At 40.9% G+C, this 11,011-nt stretch overlaps 2 pseudogenes across 1 annotated transcript in view; both read right to left on the reverse strand.

The window, feature by feature from the left end:
• The window catches only part of 2610005L07Rik (RIKEN cDNA 2610005L07 gene), a 39,033-nt pseudogene extending 29,367 nt beyond the window's left edge, over window positions 1-9,666 (reverse strand). Inside the window, exon 1 of the transcript NR_028428.1 lies at window positions 9,444-9,666. The product of NR_028428.1 is annotated as an RIKEN cDNA 2610005L07 gene (transcript). The remainder of the gene's footprint in view (window positions 1-9,443) is intronic.
• On the reverse strand, window positions 9,444-9,548 carry Gm20584 (predicted gene, 20584; annotated as a pseudogene).
• Window positions 9,667-11,011: the final 1,345 nt, after the last annotated feature.

Consider the following 11,011-nt stretch of genomic DNA (forward strand, 5'->3'; position numbering starts at 1 on the left):
CAGGGTTTCTCTGTGTAGCCCTGGCTGTCCTGGAACTCACTCTGTAGAACAGGCTGGCCTCGAACTTAGAAATCCACGTGCCTCTGACTCCCAAGTGCTGGGATTAAAGGCATGTGCCACCACCACTGCCCAGCTTATAATTGCCTTTTCTTGATACTAACTCAAGACTGAGGAACCTGAAGTGAGTACATACATGATCATATTTAAAAAAAAAAAAATGTCATCGCTTCTCTGCCTTTTGGCTACGATCAAGTGTTAAAAAAAAAATCAGAACAGAAAGTAAAGGAGAAAATATTCCATAGAAGATATTGAAATGAAGATGGACACAAGAGTATAAATTATCAATATTAAGTGTAATAATGTAGTATAACTAATCTTTATTTTCTTATCCTTAAATCTCTATCTTAAAATTTCTAAAGGTAGCCTTTAAAGGATGGATTCAGGGAGTTTTGTTTATTTAATTCTGTGATTTTTTTTTTTTTTTTTAAGAAAGACCTGGAACTTCTCAAGACTGGACTGTTGAATACTGTAGAAATTTAGCACAGATCTCACAAAGAAATTAATAAAAGGCTGCCCTCCTAAGGAGACCTTGATGTGGGTAATAATTAGAGAAATCTATCAATGTTCTAATTAATATTAATAAAAAACCCCAAAGGACTTGCCACCCCAATGGCAATCTTCCCATTAAAGCTCCTCCTAGCAGCTGGCCAGGATGCCTAAGCATCAGGGTTCCACTAACACATGTAAGAAGACTTCACTTTACGAAGGGAGCACAGTGCTTGGAGGGAAAAAATAAATGTTGTTGAAAGTCACAAGAGTAATAGTGTGACAGGAAAATGGATTTGCAAAATCACCAGTTCTAAGTGGAAGGCTCACCCCTCTATCTAGAGAGCAGAGAGTCCTTCTTAAGCAGGCTGCTGAGCCTGCTTGTCTCCTTAAAAGAAAATGACATATATGGGTGTTTAAGTATATTTGGACTCCTGCTGGAAATTGTTATCGGGTAGGAAATGAAAGACAAAAACAGTTAGCAAAAAGCAAGCAGATTTGGTTTTCAGTTTTCTCCTCCCCACAGAGCTGGAAGAATCAGACACACTGACCCAATCTTTTTATATCTAGCGAGCTAATTGACAGCTAAAGACAGGTTATTATTATGCAAAGTATATTATCAAGGTTCTCACCAGAGCTCAAAATCCTATTTTTGTATCTGCAAGGTTTCCATGTGGGTGAGCAAAGGGACTCTGGTCTCTCCTTCAACAAACACAGCTTTGTAACTAATCGGATTCTATTATGCAAATTAACTCAAGAATATTTTATTCTGCGCTCAGATCTCATCACTCAGCGCAGAGCTGGTCCCTCTTTCAATTCAAATCACAGGAATTATGCCTTCTCTGTGAAAATCATAGAGGAGGGAGAGAGGAAGTGTCAGGGCACTCTGGTGGAGTCAGCTTGTGAGGCAGAAATGCCAAAAAGCTGCTCATGAGAAATGAATTTCTAGGACTTTCCTCCTGGATGTCTGGCGAAAGTCAACTCTCCAGTTTGGATTGGTTTGTCAGGCGAAAAGCCTGGAAGCTGTTTTATGAGAATAAGAGTTCCATGGAAATTTTCCTCCCAGAGTTATGGCATTTCTTTCCCTAACCCATAATATTCAAATTTCTACCACATTAGTCTAGTGTATAGATTCACGTGCACTCTATTAAGCATTACCTTATAGTAAATGCCTTTTAAGATTGAATTCTAACATAGCTAAAGCCTTTTCCCAGTGTTCTTAGATTCCTGATAGCAGCAAGGAGTTTAACCTATTCAGTAACTAATTAAGCTCTACCATAAAACAATAAAGCACTTGCCATTAACTCAGCTGTCTGCAGAAAGAGACTAAAAGTCTCACTGAGATAGAAATCTTTTACTACAGGCTATATTCCATGTCAAGTACAAGTTGATATACTACCCTGATAAGGGGGAACTCTGCAGACAGGATAAGTTTTACTAGACCTAAGAATTTAGAGCTCTGTGATAACACATTACTCTTAAGGCCTGTCAAGAGTTAACAACCCCCTGATGCTTTTAACCTTAAAGTGTGAAATTCTTGCCTGGCATTAGGCTGATCCTAGGCAGGGCTTGTTATCCCTAATGTAAACATTTAATTAGTCCCTGCAAATTCCTTTCTGCTGTAACTGGTGAATTTCAGTGTATCTTGTCTTTTGTGATTTGTATCCTCTGATAATTCGTTGTAATATAAGTCTGAAGCTCAACCACAACATTACATTCAGATTCAACACCTCTCTTGCGTGTGTCTGATTGTCATTTCATCCGACTCTTTTGCCCATCTGCTTAAGTAATCGCGTTCCTCGCAGACCAGGGACCCAGAGGGTCTGCGACAAGGAAGTATTACAAGAATGGTTGAAACGTAATTCTCTATCTCAGATTTCTGCATTTGGTGCAAGACTTAAGTTTGGATTCACTTTTTCTTGGGTACAGAATATACAGTGGGCAGTACACAAAATATCATAATGTATATCGTTCCATTCTCAAATGCCAGACACAAATACTATAGTGAGTCATAGCAAAGAAACAAAAATGAAGATAATTTTAAACTTCAATAGAATTTTACAGGAGCTCAAAGATAAGTGTCACTTTTTGCCTCCACACACAGTTTTGGAAATAGGAATGACATTTAATAACCAGAGAGTTATGCAAAGCTTAGTCAACCATCTGATTAAATCCTTTATAGATTTCATTAACTTAAGTAGTAGTAGTAGTAATAGTAGTAGTAGTAGTAGTAGTAGTAGTAGCCATAGTAGCAGTAGTAGCAGCTATGGTAATAGTAGTTTCATCTCTTCTTAGTCATCTGGTTTTTATAATACTGGCCAGCAGTATAAAGCATGCTATGCAGCATTTCATAGCATTTTCAACATAACTTAATATAAATGATACTCGTGGGTCCCATGGTCATAGGACTCCAAAGACCTCCTGTCTCACAATAATTCAATCATATTTGAGCAATAAGGTAGTTATATCCAATGAGTACAAAGAATATCTTCTATTATTCATGCTCCACTCAATTCTTGAGACAGCTTTTCTAACTCTTAATATTTCTAAATTTTACTCATTGATATGAATAAAATACATCAACACATATCCGAAACAACATTGTGAGCAATGTCAGCTCCAACTGTGAATAAATGTTCCATATGAATATGTGGAAAAAATTAGATTCCACTTCTGACTTTTCTTGTTCCTGAACAAAACTACCTGAGGGAAGACATGCACGAAGTGGCAATGACAAGATGCTTAGCTTACTGTGACATCATTTATAATTTGAAAAGCATACAGTCAAACCTCCCTCTGGGCCCAAACAGTAAATATATAAAAAGTGTTCTTTATGCTTATTTTCTCCTTCATTCATTCAGGGTCAAGTCTGGATGGGTCTCGGTGATACATAGGAATCAGTGTGTTTTTGATGCTTAGACAATTATAGAACTTGGTAAAAGTCTTCGAGGAATGAGTGGATCTAACAACACTACAAACAAAGCATCCAACAACCAGAATCAGTTTGGCAGATGAACTTGTAACACCGTGGTTATTCTTGTGGCCTCTTCCAAGCAAACAAGCTTGTCCATAGTCTCCAATGCCTTACCTACTCCTTCTCTGAGGTATGGCTGATGAAACCTTTCCTGCTGTTCTGACAAGTAAACCATAAACTAACCATTGATCATTGCGGCCAGGGCGACCTGTATTCAAATGATTGGCTATGGGAACCAGATTTTCCAAGAACTTCAATGAAAAACGACAGAAAATATTTGTAACTAGTGAAAGGCCTTGCAAAGTCAGGTTAGGAGGCACCTAAAGCATAGAGTAGCTACAAAGTAATATCCAATTGTTCAGATTTCAATAAGATCAAGGCAACAACCAAACTAGTTAGAAGCAAAAGTCAAACTATAGCATCTCTCTCTCCCCAAACCATGCAAATGGCAGAACACGTGATCTCATTTCTCTGAAGACCTAGGTGACTATGCTTCTTTGCTGCCACCATGGGCCCTAAGCTGTTTGTCAGCACCCTACCTATAAGATGACAGTGTACCTCCTGTGCATGAGCTAGCCTGGGAACTTTCTTTCATCACCCAAACAGCAAATATAGAAATTTATGGTAATCTTAAAGAAATAAATTGGCAGTTCTTTTTTTGGCCAACTGTGAAATATTGCCACTGTGAAGATCGTTAGTGCAATTGTATAAAATGCCATTTTTTTTTAATCTCTGAATTTCCAAAGGCCATTGGGCCAAAGATCTCTAGACCATAAGGGAAGATGTGTATGCTATAATATAAGTTCTGTTAGTACATAACGGTGCAACTTAGACAAAGTATTCTTCCTTAGGATCAAAATTCTCCTCTAAAATAAAAGGACAGGAATATATCATTAAATGCCTCTCTGTATACAAGCGTCTGTCTGTGGGTCAGTGCTGAGGCAGCCATTCCTGGATTGTAGTTTTCAACCCTTGGTAATGGTCTAAGGTCAGCTAGTAGGCCTGCTCATATAGAACTTCATTAGGACGCACTAACATAGAATTCATTGAAATCTGGAGAATGGTAAATATTCAGAAAGACACATTTTTTAAAGTTATAAAAAGTCCATTAATTTTAACCACATATTTTATCACATAGTCATATCCCCATCAGATAATTACAGCATTTACCCAGTGTATAAACTATCTTATTTTACCTCTACTTTGTTTTAATGTTCTGTTTTAGGCTCAGTGTATATTTCATACTTAAGTCACAGTTGAGAGCAGCCATACTTTTACTAGCTAAGTAGCCACGAGTAGACAAGGAAGAATAATCAGAAGACCATAAACCTTTTCATAGAGGAGGGTGATCAAAGACTTTCTGGTGATAACAATCCTCTGAGTGAAGAACTAGTGAATTAAGACTGCTGTCGTTAGTTAGTTAGTTAGTTAGTTAGTTAGACAACTATTTATTTGGGAAAACATTCAGATGGCCTTTGAAATCAGCAGATCCTAAAGGAGACACTGGGAAGGTAGATGGAGGGAAAGATGCTCATGTTCTTAGCCTCAGTAGAAGGGCTGGATTGGGAACAAGATCTATGTTTTAAAAACTTTGAATGTGTGAAATCACTGAAAGTCCCAAAATTCTTCCACTAGTAGAATGAATAAATGAAACCATGATGAAATAAACCATGTCTGCTTCAGGTTGGGAGATTATGCTACACTGTAAATTTTCAGAAATCCAGAATTAGATGACAAGGTAAAGATGCTCAACTATTAAGGGTTTTTTTTTTTTTTTTTTTTTTTGGTCTTGTTTTGTTTCGGTTTTTTTGTTTGTTTTCATTTCATTAGAAAAGGGGAAACAAATATAGGAGCTGATGGCTAACATTTAAAACTAGATCAAGTGAGCCTCAAACCCCCCTACTCTCTGGAGAGAGAAAGAAAATATCAGGAAGTGAAAATTAATTTTCATAGGATTGTTGTCTCCTGCATTAAATATAGTTTTCCATTCACGTCATATCTATGGAAACAAAATCCTCAGATTCATGAAGGGAAATATATCTTAAGCAATCTAAGAGTGCTCTTTAAAGAGTCAGAGGTGGAAGAAATAAAAGATACTGCTCTGTATATTCTCCCTAGTACCTGAGGTTTCTCACAGAGCTACTGTCAGTCTGTTTTCTGATAGATAGTGAGAGAAAGTCTTGTCTGAAGTTGGGCTTCATCCCTAAAAAAAGGCTTGATGAAGTCTTGCAAACTGATCACTACAACCAGGAAAGGGAGTGCCTGAAGTCACCAGAACCCAGTACCAGATCTTCTGTCAGAGAATTATAATCCATGGTGTTAGCCACCCAGATCCACAAGCATCACTTTAGCTCAACCAGAGGAATGGGGAATGCAGAGTCAAGCTGCTTCCAATTACCAGAAGCCTGGTTTTCTCCAGAGTGTGGGTGGGCTATTTCAGAGGTCTTTTTCTTAATGTTCTGTCTGGACCACCCCATATGGCTCAGGGCAGTCTAAATAAACCATGGGACATATTTAAATGCCTCTTTTATATGCCTGTGTATATTACAAAGGATGTCTTACCCATTTACTTTTAGAAAGCTTCATAATTATCTCACTGTTGTTTCAATAAATCCATCCATTAAAACACTCTTTTTTTTTTCCTTCAGTAAATTAATGCCATTTATCAGAAAGAATGGGATATTTTTGAAGTCATGATGAAAGAAAAGCAATTGGATACAGCAAACTCACCCATGCCTCCTAGTACTTACTAAGCATGAGCCTACCACCCTAGACAGATGGAACTTTGCAAGGTAATGTCAAGTGTCCTTTTTAGGTCACAGAGAGAGGACTCATTTAATTAGTTTCTATAATCCTAGGTTAATCCTGCTGAGAATTACTGATGTGATTTTTACTTATGTAGAAGAATAATCTATTGTTCCACACACATTTCTGGCAAAACAAATTAAAAATCATGTACCTTGTTTTTAATTTATTAGTGCCATAATAAAGAAAGGTTTCCCCTTTCATTTTCCTCAGTTAGAAATGCCAATTTCCTTTCCTTTGGATCACATTGTTGATTAACAAATTCAAATAGGATGTTTCAACAGAAGATAATGTAGGATACATTTAATTCTCCAAAATTTTAGATGGTAACTCTTCATTACTCCTTGCTATTGTGTACAAAGGATCATGAGAACAAGTTGATTTTACCTTCATGAAATTGAATACCTAGACTATCCACTCTTACCCTGGCTGAACACCTGAATCACCTGGGAAACTTACAAAATTCCTTACCACACCCTAAATCAAACAGAGATGAAGTAATCCCAGAATATAGTATTTTTAAGGTTCTAAGGGGACCCCATTGTCCATAGCTCTTAAAATTATTTCAAGATACGCTTTAGTCCCAAGTGTCTTAATGCACTAGTTCCATTTAAGTCACTTTGATCAGCTATTCTGAGAGGTTATTAAAGTCCCTGTAAAACGCTTTAGTAGTCACTTACTGTCTTAGATGTGAAAACTAACCTCTGAAGAAGGTAATGTTTGTTGATGAATGAAGTTATACAAATGATGCTGTATGGGGCACCTGATATCTACGACTACCTTGCTGCTTCATGTCCTCAACCCCATCTTCATGCCTGTGAAATGAAGGGCTTTGTATCTCGGGTGCCCACTAAAGGAAATCATCAGAAAAACATGACAAAACCAAATTCACACATTATTTTTCCACAAAAACCAGCCCTTCAAAGGATGATAAAGTGAGAACTCCAACACAAGGAGGGAAATTACACCCTAGAAAAAGCAAGAAAGAAATCTTTCAAAACACCTAAAAGAAGAGAGTCACATGAACAGAATCTTAACTCTCACAACAAAAATAACAGGAAACCACAATTAAAGAAGATGAGATGGAAAGGCAATAGACATGTTAGCCTGGAAGTGGAGATGGGGATATATTACTTCAGGGGGAAATCCACCCACCAAGGGGAACAAAGATACTAAATAAAATTAATATGAAAAACATAAAGGAAGACCACCAACTATTATTTGTCTGTACACTATATGTTAATTCCTTTCATCTACTCAGAATTTCATAATTAGTATTATTATTGTCTCATTTTATAGCAGGCACAAACGGACTGCAAAATGAAGACAGCTTCTGGAGGTAAGAAATGGGGTCAGGTTCAACCCCAGGCAGCATGCTCAGGCCCTCACGCTTATGTTCTAAGAGGAAGAAGAGCATAGGGACAGATGCTACATTTCCTTTCTTTGTGAAGCCCGGTTCCTGTTTGAAATGGGGATGCTGTTCCAACAAACCTATAAAACTGAAGGAGATAAGCACTAAAGTTAACGCAGTCACCTTAGCTTTACACATGTGGAAGCCCTTCATATGAGTCCTTTGGTCATTTGTGACTGTCGCCAACTCAACGAGAAGGCATTGATTTATCACACATTCTCCACACAAAGAGAGAAGACAGAACAATGAAGTTCCACAGAGATGGAGGAGGCACCTCCTGTCTAAAAGGTAACCAACTGTATAGGAGGAAATGAGCTGTCATGGGACAATCAGTCTGAAGGTATTCTTCATGTAGTATAACCAGCTTCTGGGAAGTCATGTGCCATCGTAGGAGGTGTACTAAACTGACATTTAGAGAACCTGCATTCAAGTCCTGGCGCTGTTAGTCAAGTTACCACACAGGTAAGAGCCTCAGTTTGGATGATCTGCTGGGATAGAAGCTTTTCTCTCATGTATGTCCACTCAGCACAGAGGCTTCACAGCGCCTTTAAGAGCATCTGACCTCTTTTTGTTTGTTATGATTTTGAAAGAGGGACTATTTACTCCTGGAACTATGTAGATCAGGCTGGTCTCGAACTCAGAGATCTTCTGCCTCCAGAGTGCTGAAAGAGTTACAGGAATAAAGATCCCTAATGTTTGGGAAGCTATTTATATATTACAGTCAGTAGACATGGTTACATCAGAAAGCTCACACAGTGAGCACATTCGGTGTCCCTTTGAGGGTCCAATTCCTCATCCATAAGATAGGATTAGTCTTTACCTGTTTAATTAGTAGTTAGTAAGTTCTTCAGCAAGTTATTTATCCTCCAAAGTCTCAGCTGCAATGTGAGACATGTAAATGAGACATTTTGTAATGCTGAACAGTGCCTGGCTTGTTGTAGGTACTCTAGAAATATTAGTCATCATCATCTACCTAAGATGTAGGCTGGCCAAGGACATTCATGCAATCAGTTCTTTCTAACATTAATTACTGTGCTTCTGAGCACTAAGAGATGGGCGTTGCTCTAGGAATCAGAAGTGTGCAATATTTCATGCCTGGTGGAGCTTTGTCTTTTAAATTAATTCCTTAAGGAATATTTACTACATGCCAGCGAACAAGACAGTAAGTCCTAAGAAATTCTCATTTTACAGTTAACTACGAAATGTGCAGAGATCCCAAACGTGCGCCACAGTCCCACAGGTAGTTTCTCCCTGCAATTAGGCAAGAGTGGGGCGTGGGCTAATGCCCTGCAGGGTTTCCCCCACCAGCACAGCATCCTTGCAGAAGCGGAATCGGAAGGCCACCGCGACCTCGGTGGGGCTCCATCTGGAAGCCGGGCACTCGATTCCACCCGGCCACCCGCAAGCACTCGCCGCGGCAGCCACGTCCCCAGGCGACGACTCCACGCAGACTGCGGCAGCGCCCAAAGTCTCGCTAACACTGCGAACCCGCCTGAAAACGGAGGCCCTGAAAAGCAGGCCGGGCCCGCCCGCGTCCATGAACTTCCAAGCCAGGCCGGAGACGCGTGGCAAGCGACCCCAGACACCATGAGGCCTGGGCCAGGCAGGGCCCAGCCCCGCACGGATAACTGTGCGCTTCGGCCGCAGAGCGGACGCCGCACTCCGCATTCCCCAGCCCGCCCGAAGCTGCCCGCCTCGCGGCGCTACCTGCAGGTCCCAGCCAGCCGTCTCCAGGACGAAACGAGCCCTTTCCTCCTCAGTGCCCATCACCGCCATGAACTCCCTCAACGCCTCCTGCTCCTCCGCCGCCATCTTTGCCCTGTGCACTTCCCAAACCGCTCGGGCGGACACTGCAACAGACCCAACCCCAGGTCTGCGTTCCGTCCGCCATTCTACCGCGTCCCGGGCTGGGCGCCTGGCCATAGGCCCCGCCCAATGCGGTGCCACAGGAAAAGTCCTCCGTGCGGGAAACCCATCCGCCTCGCGCCCTCTGGTGGCCCCTATATGAACCTCACCTTAATGGCTGAAGTAAAAGGTTGATGGAAGTGAGTAGGGAGGGGCTCGTTTTCCCACAGGATGAAGGAGTCCCAAAATCAGATCCTGCAAATTACTCATGGTCTCATCCCTTTATTTCGTTAAGTATTTATTTGCACATTAATTTCCTTTTTGAAGCATTACACTCTCTATGGCTTGATGCTCTTCCAAGTGCTGTGGAAATAACAGAGATAAAACAAATGAAGGAAGATGAAATATTGTAACTTGTTTAGGAGCCCACAGCCCGGATCTGGGACTGAGAACAAAGCAGAACAGCCCCCAGGCAGGCCAAGGCAGGGCTGTTGTTAAGGCATTCCTAAGAACATCTTGGCCGTAAAGATGAAAAGGTATTCAAGGACAAATGGGGCTACATTATCTAAGCTAACACCATCTGGCCAGAATCACCCCTCAATCAGGGGACAGGCAGGGCCATCTTATCTAAAGTCCACACCATCTGGCCGGAATCTTCTTTCTGTCTATTACCCCTTAGCACCGAGTAAAGTCATATACATCAACTGGTTGTTAGATAAGTCCCAAGCCCACCGGAACAAAGCTCTGATGTCCCTTTTTGCTGACATGTAATCTTTCTGTTAATGAATCAACCCCGTGCCTTTTGTCAAAATTCCTTGTACTCCCAACCTTTTGCTTCTTTAAAAATCCCTAGCTTCCGAGCCTCACCATCGACTCCCCTGCCTCCGGTGTGAGGTACTTGTCGACCCAGAGCTCTGCCAATAAAGCCTCGTGTGTCTTGCAACAAGAGAGGATTCTTGTGTTCGTGGGTGCTTCCTGTCCTTGGACTAGAGTGGGGGTCCCTAAATTTGGGGTCCTACACAAAGTATCCTATCTTCTTGTTGCTTATGTCCTTTGACCCTAACAGTTCTATCCGATGCTCACATCCCCATGGTTTCCTATCTTATACTAGTACAAGTCTCAGCCTTTCACTTTCCACTGCATCTAGCAAATCACCATTGCATTGCCACTGGCAGGCTGGCCCAGGACAAGGAGACTCAGAGCAGAGGTAAGGTGGACATGTGTCACCTACAGAGAAAGTTTAGAGCTCTGTCTCTCCAACAATGCTACCCCAACAAGTGAAGTCCCCACATGTAAAGCTGGGAGCCTCCTAAGTCCATCTATTTATCCCTCATTTTCAAGGTTAAACTGTTACCATCCTACAATCTGCTAAGTTGGTGACCAGCAATTATTCTACCAGAACTTATTGAGTGTTCAGAGAGGTTCCCGTC

The sequence above is a fragment of the Mus musculus genome, chromosome 8, assembly GCF_000001635.26.
Source record: "Mus musculus strain C57BL/6J chromosome 8, GRCm38.p6 C57BL/6J".
NCBI classification, from domain to species: Eukaryota; Metazoa; Chordata; class Mammalia; order Rodentia; family Muridae; genus Mus; species Mus musculus.